Raw genomic sequence first — 16,186 nt, 5'->3', positions numbered from 1 at the left:
TCGTAGGATACCTTTAGCAGCACCAGTTATGTTGATAATTTCAATAAATCAGTCTACTACTTGTCGAATCTCTATAATAGTTCTAAAGTGAATGCCACTATGTGCTTCTTTCATCTTAGGAATGAAGTCGATGTCACAAGGGTCTACGTCCGGTAAGTGTGACGGACGGTACACCACTTCCCAGCCCCATCGATCGAACAAAGCAGCCACATCTTGGGCAATATGCGGCCGACCAATGTCCTGCAAAATTACTGCTGGGTTCTGCAGAAACTGCCTCCGTTTCTTTCTCAAGATTGGTCGCAGTTTGTTTCCCAAAAGTGAATTCTTATACGGCGCCGTGGCGATCTGCCATTGGGGAACTCTATGCGTTACAATAACACCATCACAATCGTAACTTTCACATTGCTGGGGTTCTGACGAACTCTCGATCGCCACTACGGCGTTTCAGTCTGGAACCGCACGACCGCTACGGTCGCAGGTCGAATCCTGGTCGGGCATGGATGTATGTGATGTTCTTAGGTTAGTTAGGTTTAAGTAGTTCTAAGTTCTAGGTGACTGATAACCTCAGATGTTAAGTCCCATAGTGCTCAGAGCCATTAAGGCGTTTCACATGTGGCCCGTACGTTTGGCCCATGTTTCACCGAGCATAATGACATGGCGTAACAAAGCATCTCGTTGGCGTTCACAGCATTACTAATGAGATCGAGCAGCGTCGTATGGAAGCCATTTCTGGATATCCGTCAGATCATGCAGCCACAGCATCATGCTATTTTTCCATGTCGAGACGTTCCTTCATCGTATAAAGCACAGTCGTATAAGATAATCCTGTGTCTCACGAGTCATTTCAAAAAATGGTTCAAATGGCTCTGAGCACTATGGGACTTAACATGGGTCGTCATCAGTCCCCCCGAACTTAGAACTACAATAAACCTAACTAACCTAAGGACATCACACAAATCCATGCCCGAGGCAGGATTCGAACCTGCGGTCACGCGGTTCCAGACTGAAGCGCCTAGAACCGCACGGCCACACCGGCCGGCTCACGAGTCATTTAACGACTATTGACGTCCAGTAACTCGGTATGAGTAGACACTTCTTCCTCACTGACACGGCGACGATCTGGCCGAAGAATATCTGCCTCGTTAAAAGCCTTTACCCTCCTTATCGCTGTTGTGTAAGGCAACGCAGATTCCCCGGAAGCTTCTTGAAGACCTCGACGATACTGTCGTATTGTACGTCGTCTGGCGTATTCAGTTTTCGTCCAACTCCGTTGTTCCTGTTTCGTAAACCTAGTGACAGCGCTACGTTAGATCTTCTGCTACACAAGGCTAAGTTCTTCTTGTAACTGCCTACCCGTCGGATTTGAGAAGAGAGAGATCTTTTGCCCTGGAGCAATGTAGGTATGTGTAAAAGACACATGGTACAAGCGACATTGTTTGACTCATTTGCATTGTGTCCCTGCGGTATTGTTGTCACTGTTGAGTTCCAACCCTCGTATTTTATTGATCTCAGAATAATGAGCTACACCTACTTCTATATTCCACATGCCACCTTGGGATGTGTGGCGGAGGACACATCTAGCATCACTGATTCCCTCTTCTCTGTTCCGTTAGCGAATGGCGAGTAGAAAGAAAGGTTCTCGGCAAAACTCCGCATAAAATCTAATTTCACATATTTTCTCGCTGTAGTCGTTTCGAGTGTGTGGGAGAAAGTGTTGCGTTGCCCGACTCTTCCCGGAACGTACTCGCCGCGAATTTCAATAAGTAAAACTCTCTGTGATGCTGCACGCCTCTCTTGTAGCGTCTGCCACAGGAGTTCGTTCAGTATCTCTGTTGTGACGACTAAACGAACCCGTGATGAAACGTGCCGCTCTTCATTGGATATTCTCTGTCTCGTCTATTAATCCAACCTTGTAGGGGTCCCACTGATGAACAATATTCAGGAGTCAGTTGATAAAATATTATGTAAGCCACTTCTTTCATAGATAAATTACATTTCCTTAAGATTTTTCAAACGAATCTCTGCCTGGCATCTGTTCTTCCTGCTCTTTATTTTATATGGTAATTCCACTTTAGCTCGCTTCGAGTGTTTACTTTCAAGAATTTCGCGGTAGTTACTGTTTCCAGTGATTTGTTGCCAATAGCGTAATCGTACAGCAGTGGATTTCTTCGCCTACTTCCGCGTACTACATTACATCTATTTACGTTCCAGGTCAATTGTCAGTGCCTGCCTCAGTCGTCGACCTTTACACGTCTCCCAGCAATTCGCTACGGTCTTCTGGCATTGCTACCTTCTTATGGACAATCGCGTCATCTGCGAATAGCCTTGTGGATTGTGGAGCTTCGGACGTTATCCACTAGAACTAGATTATTTATACGTATTGTAAACAGTAACGGTCCAATCACGCTTCCGTGGTGCACTCCTGAAATTAGCTTTACGTCCGTCGACTTTGTATCGGTGAGGGCGACATGCTGAGTTCTTTCTGCAAGGAAGTTTCGAGTCCAGTCGCAAATCTGGTCCGAGACTCAGTAAGCTCGTATTTTTTTCACTAAACGTCGTTACTAAACTGTATCAAACGCCTTCCTGAACTCAAGGAACATAACCTGTGCGCCGATATTTAAGGCGCTTTTCGCAAAATCTCCGTCTGCAGCATTCATTTATTCTTTTATTATCCAAAATCGTCATAATACGTGAGCACAAAATGTAGTCCATAATTCTATAACAGACTGACGTCAGCGATTTGGGTATATAACCATGTGAATGTATCCTACGCCCTTTCTTTGAAAAGGGAACGACCTGCGTTTCTTTTTCTTTTTTTTTCCAGTCGCTGGATGCCCTTTGTTGCTCCACTGACATAAGAAGGGGTGAAAGTTCTTTTTCCGCACAACCTCTGTGCAGTGTCACTAGTACCTCGTGCGGTCCAGATCAGTTTCCACTATTAAGCAGTTATAGTTGTTTTTCTGTTCCATGATTATTTGTCTCAGTATCAGCCGTTTCGGCGTTCGTAATACAGCCTTATCAGTCATGTTCTTAAATTCACAAATGAATAAATATTTTAAATAATAACTCAAATTATTCCAACTGTATGAATGTGTGTACCTCGCGTTGTACTGTACATGCGTCTGCTTAGATGGACATGAACACATATATAAGAAATTTACGTGTTATTCTTACCAACAGAACAAATTTTAAGAACTTTATTTTATTTTTAATATCGTTTTTGAATCAGGTATGAATAATGAACCGATAAACAAAAGAAATATTAATTAACGTTTATTCTGTGCAGACTCTCAACTGGGCCACAAAAACTTTCACCTGGCTGGCAGTCCTCGTGGAAATGAAACTAAAAGGTTACCAGAAGATAAATAGACAACTCATATACTTCATTTATTTGTAAATGTGCGCTGTTGAGTGTCAAACAGCAAAATAATTTAATTTGTGTTGCTGCAACGTCTTGCAGAAATGACGTATGTCGATTCCGGCAAAGGAAAGTTACCACTATCATTCGAAGAGTCGTCTGGCTACATAACTGGGTACATTCATTCGTCGTGGCCGAAACGGTACACATGTTACTAGCTATGTGATGTAACTGAACCTGACTTTCACAAGCGATGAGTTGGCCTCCACGAACACATTCCCTGAGAAACAAGTTGCTCAAAGCTCATTCTACTCTGAAGCCTCAAAGAGACTGGTATAGGTATTTGTATTCAAATACGGAGATATGTAAACAGGCAGAATACGGCGCTGCAGTCGGCAACGCCTATATAAGACAAGCGTCTGGCGCAGTTACTGCTGCTACAATGACAGGTTATCAAGATTTGAGTTTGAACGTGGTGTTATAGTCGGCGCACAAGCGATGGGTCACAGCATCTCCGAGGTAGCGATGAACTGCGGATTTTCCCGTACGACTATTTCACGAGTGTACCGTGAATGTCAGGAATCCTGTAAAACATCAAATCTCCGACGTCGCTGCGGCCGGAATAAGATCCTGCAAGAACGTGACCACCGACGACTGAGGAGAATCGTTCAGCAAATTGCTGCAGATTTCATTGCTTTCAAAGAAACATCATCGATATGGACTTCCGGGGCTGAAGGCCCATTCGTGTACCCTGGATGACAGCACGACACAAAGCTTTATGCCTCGCCTGGACCCGTCAACACCGACTGTTGATGACTGGAAACATGTTGCCTGGTCAGACGATTCTCATTTCAAATTGTATCGGGCACATGGATGTGTACGGGTATGGAGACAACCTCATGAATCCATGGAACCTGCATGTTCGCAGGAGACTGTTCAAGCTGGTGGAGGCTCTATAATGGTGTGGGGCGTGTGCAGTTGGAGTGATATGGGACCCCTGATACGTATAGACACGACTCTGACAGGTGACACGTACGTAAGGATCCTGTATGATAACCTGCACCCATTCATGTTCATTGTGCATTCCTATGGGTTTGGGCAATTCCAGCAGGACAATGAGACACCACACACGTCCAAAATTGCTACAGAGTGGCTCCAGGAACACTCTTCTGAGTTTAAACACTTCCGCTGGCCACCAAACTCCCCAAAAATGATCATTATTGATCATATTTGGGATGCCTTGCAAGTGCTGTTCAGAAGGGATCTCCACTCCCTCGTACTCGTATGGATTTATGGACAACCCTGGAGGATTCGTGGAGACAGTTCCCTCCAGCACTACTTCAGACATTAGTCGACTCCATTCCACCTCGTGTTGCGGCACTTCTGCGTGTTCTCCTGGGGCCCTACACGATATTAGGCCGATGTACCCGTTTCTTTGGCTCTTCAGTTTATTTCCTTCCTATGTGCACGATGAATAGGAAGCTATAGACTATTGGTGAACAGAATAGTCAAGTTATATCATTGTGATATAGACATTACAACACCGTGTGAAAAGGCCGGCCTGGGTGGCCGAGCGGTTCTAGGCGCTACAGTCTGCAATCGCGGGACGGCTACGGTCGCAGGTTCGAATCCTGCCTCGGGCATGGATGTGTGTGATGTCCTTAGGTTAGTTAGGTTTAATTAGTTCTAAGTTCTAGGGGACTGATGACCTTAGAAGTTAAGTCCCATAGTGCTCAGAGCCATTTGAACCATTTTTGAACCGTGTGAAAATAAATGTTCAAATGTGTGTGAAATCTTATGGGACTTAATTGCTAAGGTCATCAGTCCCTAAGCTTACACACTACTTAACCTAAATTACCCTAAGTACAAACATACACACCCATGCCCGAGGGAGGACTCGAGCCTCCACCGGGACCAGCCGCACAGTCCATGACTGCAGCGGAATTAGACCGCACGGCTAATCCGGCGTGGCACACCGTGTGAACACAACAGTCAAAGTTATTGTATTGTGTTGTAGACACTGCAACATCCATCATCCATGAAAAAAATTTGAGAAGCGGATAACAGTGTTGATGTGTTATGTGAATGTAATTTGTATAGTCGGACATCATGTCACTGTTTTCCTAACAAGAAGGATAGCAGTAATGAATCTGTGAACTCTTATTCCTTTTCATAACGTTTCTTCTATAACAAGTATTCGAAGAAATAAAACCACATAACTCTAAATTCTTGCACGTCGCTTTAACGTGACTGTCTGTTAAAGTTATTTACGCACTCAATCACAATGTTGTGTTATTCGTTATCAAATGTGTTCATTTTTGCGACGCTACGAACAGCTGGTGCTCTAATTCAAGAGACAGGTACAACTGCAAAACATTTATACTAACATTTACGCTAACAGCGCACAACATTCTAGTTAAAAAAATGTTTGTTGCAGCACCTAGTAGAGAATGCAAGCTATTTTATGAGATAATATGGCACGCCAAATTGAAATAAATTTTCAGAATCATTTGCTAACAACTTTATCTTGTCCGGACGTTTATTAACAAAGGCAGAAGACTCTAAGCAGCGACCACACTTATTTTCTGACTTATAAATGATACGAGACTCGACGAGAAATTCGTGCGTGAAGCTGAAACTGGTTCCCTGTGCAACCCGATGTACCGTATATTACTTAAATGTCGAGAAAAATTATTTTACCCTGTTGTGTTAGCTGAAGATAAACTTCAGTGGGTTGTAACGTTTCGCAGGTGCTACTGAAAAAAGGCTTGCAGTAATCAGTCACTTTTTGGGTATTCAGCTTTATTTTATTGCCCTTTACGGGCTTCAGAGGTTTTCTAATCCCTCTGCAGAGATACGCATTTAGTTTAACGTTGGACATAGAAAATAAGAGCTCTGAATTTACTTCTCGTTACTCACATCTTCTTGTCAATGTGGCTATGCAATTCAAACGTGAATGCATAATATACACAGTTTGATGCAAGTGAAATTACAGTCGTGTAAATTATGTATACTACAAATGCCGATACAGTCAAGGTGATTGGTGGCGATCGCAAATCTGCGGATATGTGGCTGAGAGTGCGCGACACGTATTAAGAGCCGACATGATTTTTACAAGAGTACCTGTGTAAGGTGAAAAGTAAACAATATTGCCATCGGAGTAAAAGAGCTGCTCTAAAAATTCAGTAGATTGCCAGTAGGCATCAGACAGGAAATCGGGGATACCGAGATATCAGAAACTGGGTAAAAGAGGCCTTATTGACCACACCTGTAATTTATCAGATTAAAAAAATGGTTCAAATGGCTCTGAGCACTATGGGACTTAACATCTAGGGTCATCAGTCCCCTAGAACTTAGAACTACTTAAACCTAACTAACCTAAGGACAGCACACAACACCCAGCCATCACGAGGCAGAGAAAATCCCTGACCCCGCCGGGAATCGAACCCGGGAACCCGGGCGTGGGAAGCGAGAACGCTACCGCACGACCACGAGATGCGGGCTATCAGAATATTTTCGCTCGAAAATGTGATGGTACGTCAATTGTTTGTTCGTACTATTCAGGTTTTACTTAGAATGGAGACAGTAGTTCAGAAGAGAGAGAGAAATAGCGTTGCAGCCCATGCCTCATGGTATTCAACCTCGTTGAGTAATCTGTAAAGGAAACCAAGAAGAAATTTGGCAAGGAAATTAAAGTTAAAAGAGAAGAAATACCGAATAAGCGCTTAGTTTCATAAGCATGAGGTCACTGGATCAAATCTCGCTGCTGGTACTTCTTTTTCATTACCCCGTAATTCTAACAACAGATTTATTATGACTACAAATTATCAATATCTAATGAAGCATTTATTATTTTTACAAACTTTTTCGTGAAAAGAGGAGAAAAACAATTTTTTTGTACAGAGATGGGAAATAAATAAAGGATAAACGAGAACTTTCAATCAAATTATATGAATATAATTAAATTTGTGACAAATGCAATCTGTAACCTATTGGGCACTGCACGATTCAGCATGATACTTATCGCAGAAACATGGAAAACAATAATTATTGCGACATATAGCACATATAATGAACGCCGAATTTTTGCATGTGCATTGTTTCTTCTGTTGCAAAACAAACTCGGTTTACATTTATAAGCGGTTTTCGGTCATCACATAATTTAGCGACTACCACGCATGAAGAAGCATTTCGCCAAATTTTGGTGCACATGACTAATGTTGTAAGACTGATTCAACTTCCATGCAATCTTCTTTAGAAGCTAACTCTCTATTCCTTTCGATGACGTGCGGGCAATTTTGTAGCCATTTTAAAAAGGTATTTCACATCCCTGTAGAATAAACGCCGCTAGGCTGCTAAGCGAAGTACATTTTAGCGGAATTTCTTTAATACTGCATGTTGGCACATCTCAAGAAGTTTACATGACAATGAGAACCAAAAGCAGCGGGATTCGATCCAGAGATCTCGCGCGTCTGAAATTAGGCGTTTACACGCTCGACTATGGGCTCCTTGAATCATAGCACCCGTACAACGTATATAAGAATGCCTGAAATTTTGAAACTCGAGTTTCTCGAAAACGGTTGAAAATTGTTAAGCATGCGGCAACTAATCAAAAACTAATGACAGAGGAAACAAATTAATTCAAGGAAGTATACCGCAAGGAGTTGTTTAAAGCAACCAAGCCACTTGGATGTTATGTACCTTTTCCTGAGAAGAAGCTAAAATAATTACTGCGTTGATAACCGGAAATGCACCCGTTGACTCAGGTTTTGTATTTTTATGCATTTTTTTTCACAAGTCTAATAGCAAATATTGTGACACATTGCGCATACATATGAAAAAAAAATCCACTTCTGTACAGCTACACTATTGATGTCAAACAGCTGGATACAGCGTCTGCCGTAAAATATCTAGGCGTAAGTATCCAGAGCGACCTCAAGTGGAATGACCACATAAAACAGATAGTGGGAAAAGCAGATACCAGACTCAGATTCATCGGAAGAATCTTAAGGAAAAGAAGTAGCTTATAAGGTGCTTGTTCGCCCGATTCTTGAGCGTTGTTCATCTACCTGGAATGCCCATTAGGTAGGACTGATAGAGGAGACAGAGAAGATCCAACAAAGAGCGGCGTATTTCGTCACGGCATCGTTTAGCCGGCGAGAGAGCGTTGTGCAGATGCTAAACAAACTCCACTGGCAGACGTAAGACGTTACAAGAGATGTGTTGTGCATCGCGGAGTGATTTACTATTGAAATTTCGGGACAGCACTTTTCAGGATGAGTCGGACGACATATTACTTCCCCCACCCCCCAACCACCACCCCCACACACACATCACATACATCTTGCATATTGACCACGAGGAGAAAATTCGAGAAATTAGAACCAATATAGAGGATTACCGACAGTCATTCTTCCCACGCACTGTTCGCGAGTGAAACATGGCTGGAGGGATCAGATAGTGGTACGAAAGTACCCTCCGCCACGCACCACAGACCTAGGAGCGGATAAAGAGTCAGATCACAATTTAGCAATGAAGAAGAGTGGGCTAAAACATGCAAGATTGGTCCAGAAGAATTGACATGGAAAGAAGTGGATTACTGAACTACTGAGGAATGATGTGCGTTTGAAGTTCTCTGAGGTTGTAGATCAGTGGTTCCTAACATGGGCGTAACTACTAACTGAGGGGGAAAATATTATTTCCTGAGGGGTAAAAAGAGAAGGGTGCGATTGTTTTCCGGTCACATAACTAAATTATTTTTTAAAGGCCTTCACTGTTGTCACTACTTAGTAACATTGTAATACTGATTACATAAGTTAGCCATAATTATATTATTTCTACCAAATACTAACATAGCGCAAGACACAAGGTGGTGTTACACCTTGCGAAACGAATGTATGAACAACACCTTCATTACGTGGTACACTTACATAACAAAATTTGTACTTTGTATCATGCATCTATGTGAGTAAAACTGTGACATATACTGTATATCGTATATTATGCTTAAATATCTCACGATAATGCATTCTTTGAGTTGTTGATAGTTTCCACAATAGCCTAGGAATTGCTTCATTATTCGCTTCACAACAGCGAACGAATTAACTGACAGCACAACTCAACAGTAACTATGTAACGGCTACTACACTGAAAACAAGAATTATGGAAAATCGAGACACGTTCATAGGATTTGTTGACATGGAGAAATCGTTCGACAATGTAAAATGTTCGAAAAGATGTGTAGGTAATAAAAAGACAGATAATATACTATACGTACAAGATCCAAGACGGGACAAGAAGAATGGAAGACCAAGACAGACGTGCTCAGATTAAAAATGGTATAAGACAGTGATGTAGTCTTTCGCCAATACTCTTCAGTCCAAACACTGAAGAAACAATGAGAGAAATAAGAGAGGGATTAATTGTAAATGTGAGCTTTCTTGGTTAGCGTTTCCGTGACTGTTACTGATATCGAATAAAACCACAAGTTACCTGTCACTGTTTGTTTATTTCTGCAACGCGTTTCCAAGGTTTAAACCTCCATCATAATATGGGACGTCATATATTGGTTAGCGACTTTGGAGTAACTTGTGGCAGTGTTCCTTTCCCTGTCATGTTACAATACAAAGAAAAGACATGATGATAGGACAAGTATTAAAAGATCAGGGAATAACGTCTTTGGTACTAGCGGGAACTGTACGGTGTAAAAACTATAGGAGAAGACAAAGATTGGAAAACATCCAACAAATAATTGAAGACGTGTGTTCCACGTGCTGTTTTGAAGTTAAGAGGTTGGCGAGCCGCATTAAACCAGTCAGAAGATTGTTCACTCAGGGAAAATAATAATAATAACATTTGCTGCATTGTGAACTAGTTGAAGTGAGTGGATACACCAACAGGTCGCAAGCTGAATCGTGTGAATGCACGAAAATGGTGAGAATCTGCGTCTGCTCAGATACGTTGGCGCAGGCAGATCCTAGCATGTCGGCTAGCTGGGGGACAAACAACCGCGACAAAGAGCTGTTTCCCTTTGCGACTTCCTGGAAGTCCGGCTGGGGCGACACGCGGCTGATGCCCCTAACGGGACCCGGCTGGGGGCTGCTCAGACCAAGCGACAAGCGAGCGCCCATAACTACCCCCAGAACAGGAAAATCCGCTCACCTTACTGTTTCCGTGCTAAAATTTTCGCTGATGCTCTCGACTTCATTTCCGATCTCTACGCAGTAGAAAATCTGATAATTCATATCGATCTACTGTCTTTCCAATAGCATTTTTCTTCTCCCAGTGCACATTTAGAAGTCACGGTTTCGTTATCACGGCTGCAGTCCTTATGCAAGAACTTCCATTGCGATTTCAACACATCAGAGATGCGTACATGTGGCAGTTATAGCGCATCCTTAATTACTATTTGCAAAATTGTGGTTAAGTGTGTACAGAATTACAGAAAAATATTTACAGACAATGAAAGATTTTTGCAAGAACATTATTTTTTTTTTTTTTTTTTGTTTATTACCCAAACACATTCCACCGCAGCTATGGCACCACCAGTATTTTTTTTTTTATGGTTTCTGAAACATATACACACCGGTTTTAATGAAGATCACGAACATGTGACATCAGATTTCGCTGTCGTTTAGATTACATGTCCATGGAAGGCGATGAAAACCTCGTAGTACCATTTTGTTAAATTTTGCAAGAGAAGCAAAAAGGTTTCTTTAAAAGTATATAAAGTGATACAGATAGTGTTGCCACCATGTGTAACTATGTAGTATAAACCTAATTACTGCTAGATTAGAAAAATACAAGCATTTCCAAATATCTCTTTGGTAATGGAGTTACTGGTTGCTGGTATTGCGAGGCTTTCATAGACAGATGGAATTATGAGGTTTTAATTGACTACCATCCACATGTACTTTACACTTTTTACGTTAGATGTGTCCTGCAGCTGCCAACAGAAATCCGCAACAAGTCTAAATTAATACACCAGTCATCTCCAACACGCCGATGTTATAGCAACGTCTGAATTGTTTGTTTAGAAGATATCCTTTAAACTCTATTATCGATATTCGGATGTAGCAATTATCGTCTGTTATTAATAAGTAGTACACATGGTAACCGTGTTTCAAGATCTGAAGGTCTCGTTCTACGTCGCTACAGTGGTCGTTTTCAGTGAGGTAGTCCCGCAAATGTGGTCTCCATTTCTCAGTGCTCTTAAATGTTCACAGTATCTTATTCTGATGTTTCTACATGTCTGTCCAACATGCACTGAATCACAATCTTTGTTTGGTATATACTGTACGCGCAAACAAAGTTGACTCTCGCACGGTGGCTGATGGGAGCAACTTTAAGGGCATTTCCCATTTACAGCCGCTCCTAGCGCGCCGAATGTCAACGTTGTTTGTGCATTTTATATCTGCTTTTTTAAACTGATGTATGTTGCTGCTTTTATCTATGTTGCTGTTGGGTATTTTTAATCTTTTCTGTAGGATACTGTTTCTTCTGTACACCACACGCATTCCTTGTTTTCTCATATGTTTTCTGCAAGCACAGGAAGAGAGCTTAAAATTCGATACATGTAAATTTTTGATAAAATTCATACTATACACAAAAATCATACTATACAAAAATCTACATATGAGAACCTACCTCAAAGAACGTGTACATCACATTTTTAGCAGTATTGCGTTTTCACTGGAATAAAGTGTCACGTAACATTGGGCATGCTTCCATTGGAACATATTTCCTTTTCAGGTTTACAAGTTGACCTATTTGTTGTTGTAAAGTGAGCCATCCTGGAAGAACGTTCTATATGACTAAAAATGACGGATGTAGGTGATGTAAGGCTATTGTAACGCTAAATAAAAGCGTAGAGAGGAAAATAGATCAAACTGGAAGCAGAATGTCAAGAAAACGCTAAATAAAAGCACAGAAAAGAAAACAGATCAAACTGGAAGCACAATGTGAAGTAAAGCAGGAGGAATAGAGGAAAATCTTATATTTCTACATCTAGCAAAGGCATGCAGGCGAAAGCTACATAAAAATGGTATGTAGAAGAACTTTGTATATCATTATAATCTAAAACTTGTACACTAGAGTAAACTGTTTGGTTTGACCATTGTGCTGGACAAAACAACTGTAGAGGAAAAGTTTTTGATTTAAGGCATAGCTTTCTGCCTTGTGACAGTAATTTTCCATTAATCAAGAAAAAGGAAAAGAGATGGATATCACGATTACCAATAAATGGAAGAATGCAACATCTGAAGCTTGTAATATACAAAGGTAATCAGCCAGAATGACTTTGCTGCTGTCAATGTTTATGAAAGAATTATGAAGTGTGATCCAAACTTGAAAATTACCACAGTTACAGGACTGAATATCAATGCAGATGACCCAAATGCAGTTTATCTGCAGCTTACTCTTAATATCATTCAGCTTTCGGCATTTCATTCTCTTGCTAAAAACAAAAGAGTAAATCGATTTCAACATATCATCCTTACACCAATTAAGAGGTTTTCTGTGTTGTATAAAAGAACTTCTTCCTCTATTGGCAGAGAAAAAGGCCTTACTGGGCGTGTAAATACACATTTTTTTCTATTTCACTATCCATACATGTTTTGGAGAAGTTTCTCCATCTTCTGGGAGTTTTATTTACTATCTGTTGAACAATATACAAAAAATTTACGGATTATGACATTTACCAGGTTTTTGAGGTTATAGTACTTACATTACAGTAAGTATTGACAGAAATATTAACATGAAGAGTAAGTATATACCTTATTATTATGTATTGGTGTTCACAAGTCTGGTATTCACAGCACAGCTTCAAGTCGTGTCTTCCAATATGTTACTTGCAACTAGTAAGCGTTTATCATTGTTTTGTTACATGATTTCTCAATTTTTTGTCTAATATGATATTATCGGCTTTTTTCTCTTTCTATAGCACTACTGTCGTTATATTATGTTGTTTTGTAAAGCGAGAAAATTATTTTACTGTTTAACTGGAATTTTTTTAAGGTTACAGTACTGTTTTTAGAAAAATCTCTTGAAATATATGCCGATTGAGATTGGGCTTTACAAAATGTTTGGGGCAGATAGCAGAGTCTGTATGCAAATGTCTGTACTCACTTTTTGATAGATCTCGCTTTTACATACATAGTCTGCTTCCCCTCCTCACTCAATATTTCATAAAGCCTAATCACATTCAGCATACATTTCAACGGATTTATCGAGAAATAGTGCTGTAACCTACAAAATACTAGCCTAACAGTAAATCAGACAATCTTTGTTTACAAAACAGCATAACGACAGTAGTGCTATATAAAAAAGCCGATAATACATGAGGCAAAAAAATTATGTAAATTACGTAGCAAAACAAACGACAAATGCTTACTAATTGCAGATGACATTCTGGAAGACAATAATTATAGATGTACTGCAAATACCAAACAAACTTGTAAACACCAATATGTAACAATAACGTATATATTTATTATCCACGGTAATATTTCTGTCAGTATTTATGGTAATATAAGTAATATAATCTCAAAGCAGCTGCTAAATATCACAATACATACATTCTTTGTATGTTGTTCAACAGGAGATAAGTAAAACCCACGGAAGATGGAGAAACTTCTTCAAAACATGTGTGGATAGGAAAACAAGAAAAATTGTGTTTGCTCAAAGCAGAACCACATTTCCTTATTACATATTAGGAAGCAAATGCGGCCAAGGAAAGACCTTCGACCACAAAATGATTGTAGCCACTAAAGGTTACCATGCAATAGAATTTGCTATTGAAGCTCCACGGGACGCTGATATTCAGTATCTCTGTGTTCCTTATTATCATCCAGCTCTTGAGTGTGGTCAGTTAATGATTGAAAAAAGGTACCACTCTTCGTTGTGCAGTTTCTTTAACAATTAAGAGTTCTGTGTTTTCACATATATTCATCTGATTTATTTAAATTCTCTTTGATGTACTGTAATTTTGAATTCTGCTATTAGTGGAGTAATGTATTAAATTCAGCATTACATTAACGTTTTGTGTGCGGCAGACCCGTTTGCTACATGCCCTTGTTGACCGCTGGGACGTGTCGGTAATCCTGCTACCTGTTCGCTAAGTTCCTTGCACTCTGGCCGCTACCTGCGTTTGGGTTTACCCACGCGGTCCATCCCGCGCTGTGCCAAATTCTTGGGCGCACGTGGCGACTTCGTCCGTCGTTCTGCGTTGGTCAACGCTGATACAACCCCAGTGTACCTCGCGTGTTTAGGTTATTCCGACATTTCGATTTCCTGACTTCGAAGCTTCTTTTCACATGAATTTCACCATAAAGTCCCATTCTTTGATACTACTTTGTCGAATAAGAACTTTATCTTTCCACTAGTTCTCATTAAGACTTTAATAGCCTATGATGAAAACGATGTAACTACTTTAGAGCTCCACCTTTTCTTCTGGTTCTTATTACCCGCTCCTCGCTAGTCTCCCTCTGTATTCCTCACTGTACCAACTCAACCAACACAGCTCACTTTCGGGTCTTCTTGTGGGTCAAAACGCACTCTTACGTCGTTTATAAGAGGAATAAACCGACGATAATTTCTACGGCTCTAACATATCTGTGGCCACACTAAGTACGTAACTCCACTTTGTTCAATCTGATTAACGAGAGCTGTTTCGTATAAGATCTGTTTCTTAAACTATAGCAACCTGGGAGCTTAGTCACAAGCGATCATATTGTCTAGCCGTAATAAATATTCTATAGCAAGTCTAACAAGTACAGTGTATAAAAAAATGTCAATAAGGTACGGATATTGATGTACTGTGAAGCTAGTAACCAAAGGATGGTTTTAATTTCGAATCACTTCTTGTGAACCAGGAACAGTTGACTATTCGCAACTGAGATTTCTTTGGAGCAGTGATGCCTACTTTTTAGTTTATTGTATGTTAGTAAACGCTGTTGCATCCGAAATACCCTGCTGTTCCTGTTTGCCTGTGCTAGCACAATAAATCTACTGAAAACAACTTCCAACGGAAGATACTTGTCTGTTGTATGTTTAAAGTTTCATTTCGAACTTGTAAATCCAATAAAATTTGTCCTGGCAACCTTCAAAATCAGAGTCAAAGTTTCTGTATACTTCTTTTTGCTTGTCGAATAATAGTCAGTCACCGGAAATAGGCGATTGTTCTATCATTTTGTTTCATTGAGACAATCTATGTTTTGAAGAATTGTACTTTACGTACCAATTAAGTATTAGGGTACGTGGGCGAAGACCCCGCATTTTTCTGTTTTTCTAATATTGTGGTCACTGTGGACAGATTTTCCGGGATTTCAAATTAAAGCCAAAGGGTGGGCTGTTACCTACAAGTTACAATTTAGCTAAGACAAAAATTGCGGTATTTTGCCCCCAAAAATGGGGTAAGGCCTCGCAGTGCGGGTCTTCGCCCCATTTGAGATAAAACGGATTAAAATGAATGATTGCATAATAAAAACACTTAAAATAACCCTTTGTAACAGTATTGTCTCTTAGCCGAGTTAAACAAAACAATATTGAACTGAAATGTCTCATAAATCGGAACTTCATGATAAACAGTAGATGTAAAAAGCTAATACATTAGCCTCCAAGAAAGGAATACTAGTAGGGTAACCTAGAAGAGTTCAAATACGGAGACTAAGCTGTCTAGGTACCTAGTAAATAGTGTACTTTGTTAGGTCCTCTAATTCTTCCTTGAAGTTCCAGGCTTTTGTTCAACCTGTTCCAACACCTCTTCGCCAAGTAAGAAGTCCAAATTTACTGCTGTGATTATGTGAGAAGTCCGAATCACAAGATTAATCA

This window comes from Schistocerca serialis, chromosome 2 (assembly GCF_023864345.2).
Source record: "Schistocerca serialis cubense isolate TAMUIC-IGC-003099 chromosome 2, iqSchSeri2.2, whole genome shotgun sequence".
In the NCBI taxonomy this organism is placed as follows: Eukaryota; Metazoa; Arthropoda; class Insecta; order Orthoptera; family Acrididae; genus Schistocerca; species Schistocerca serialis.
Note: the sequence above shows the minus strand (reverse complement) of the source record.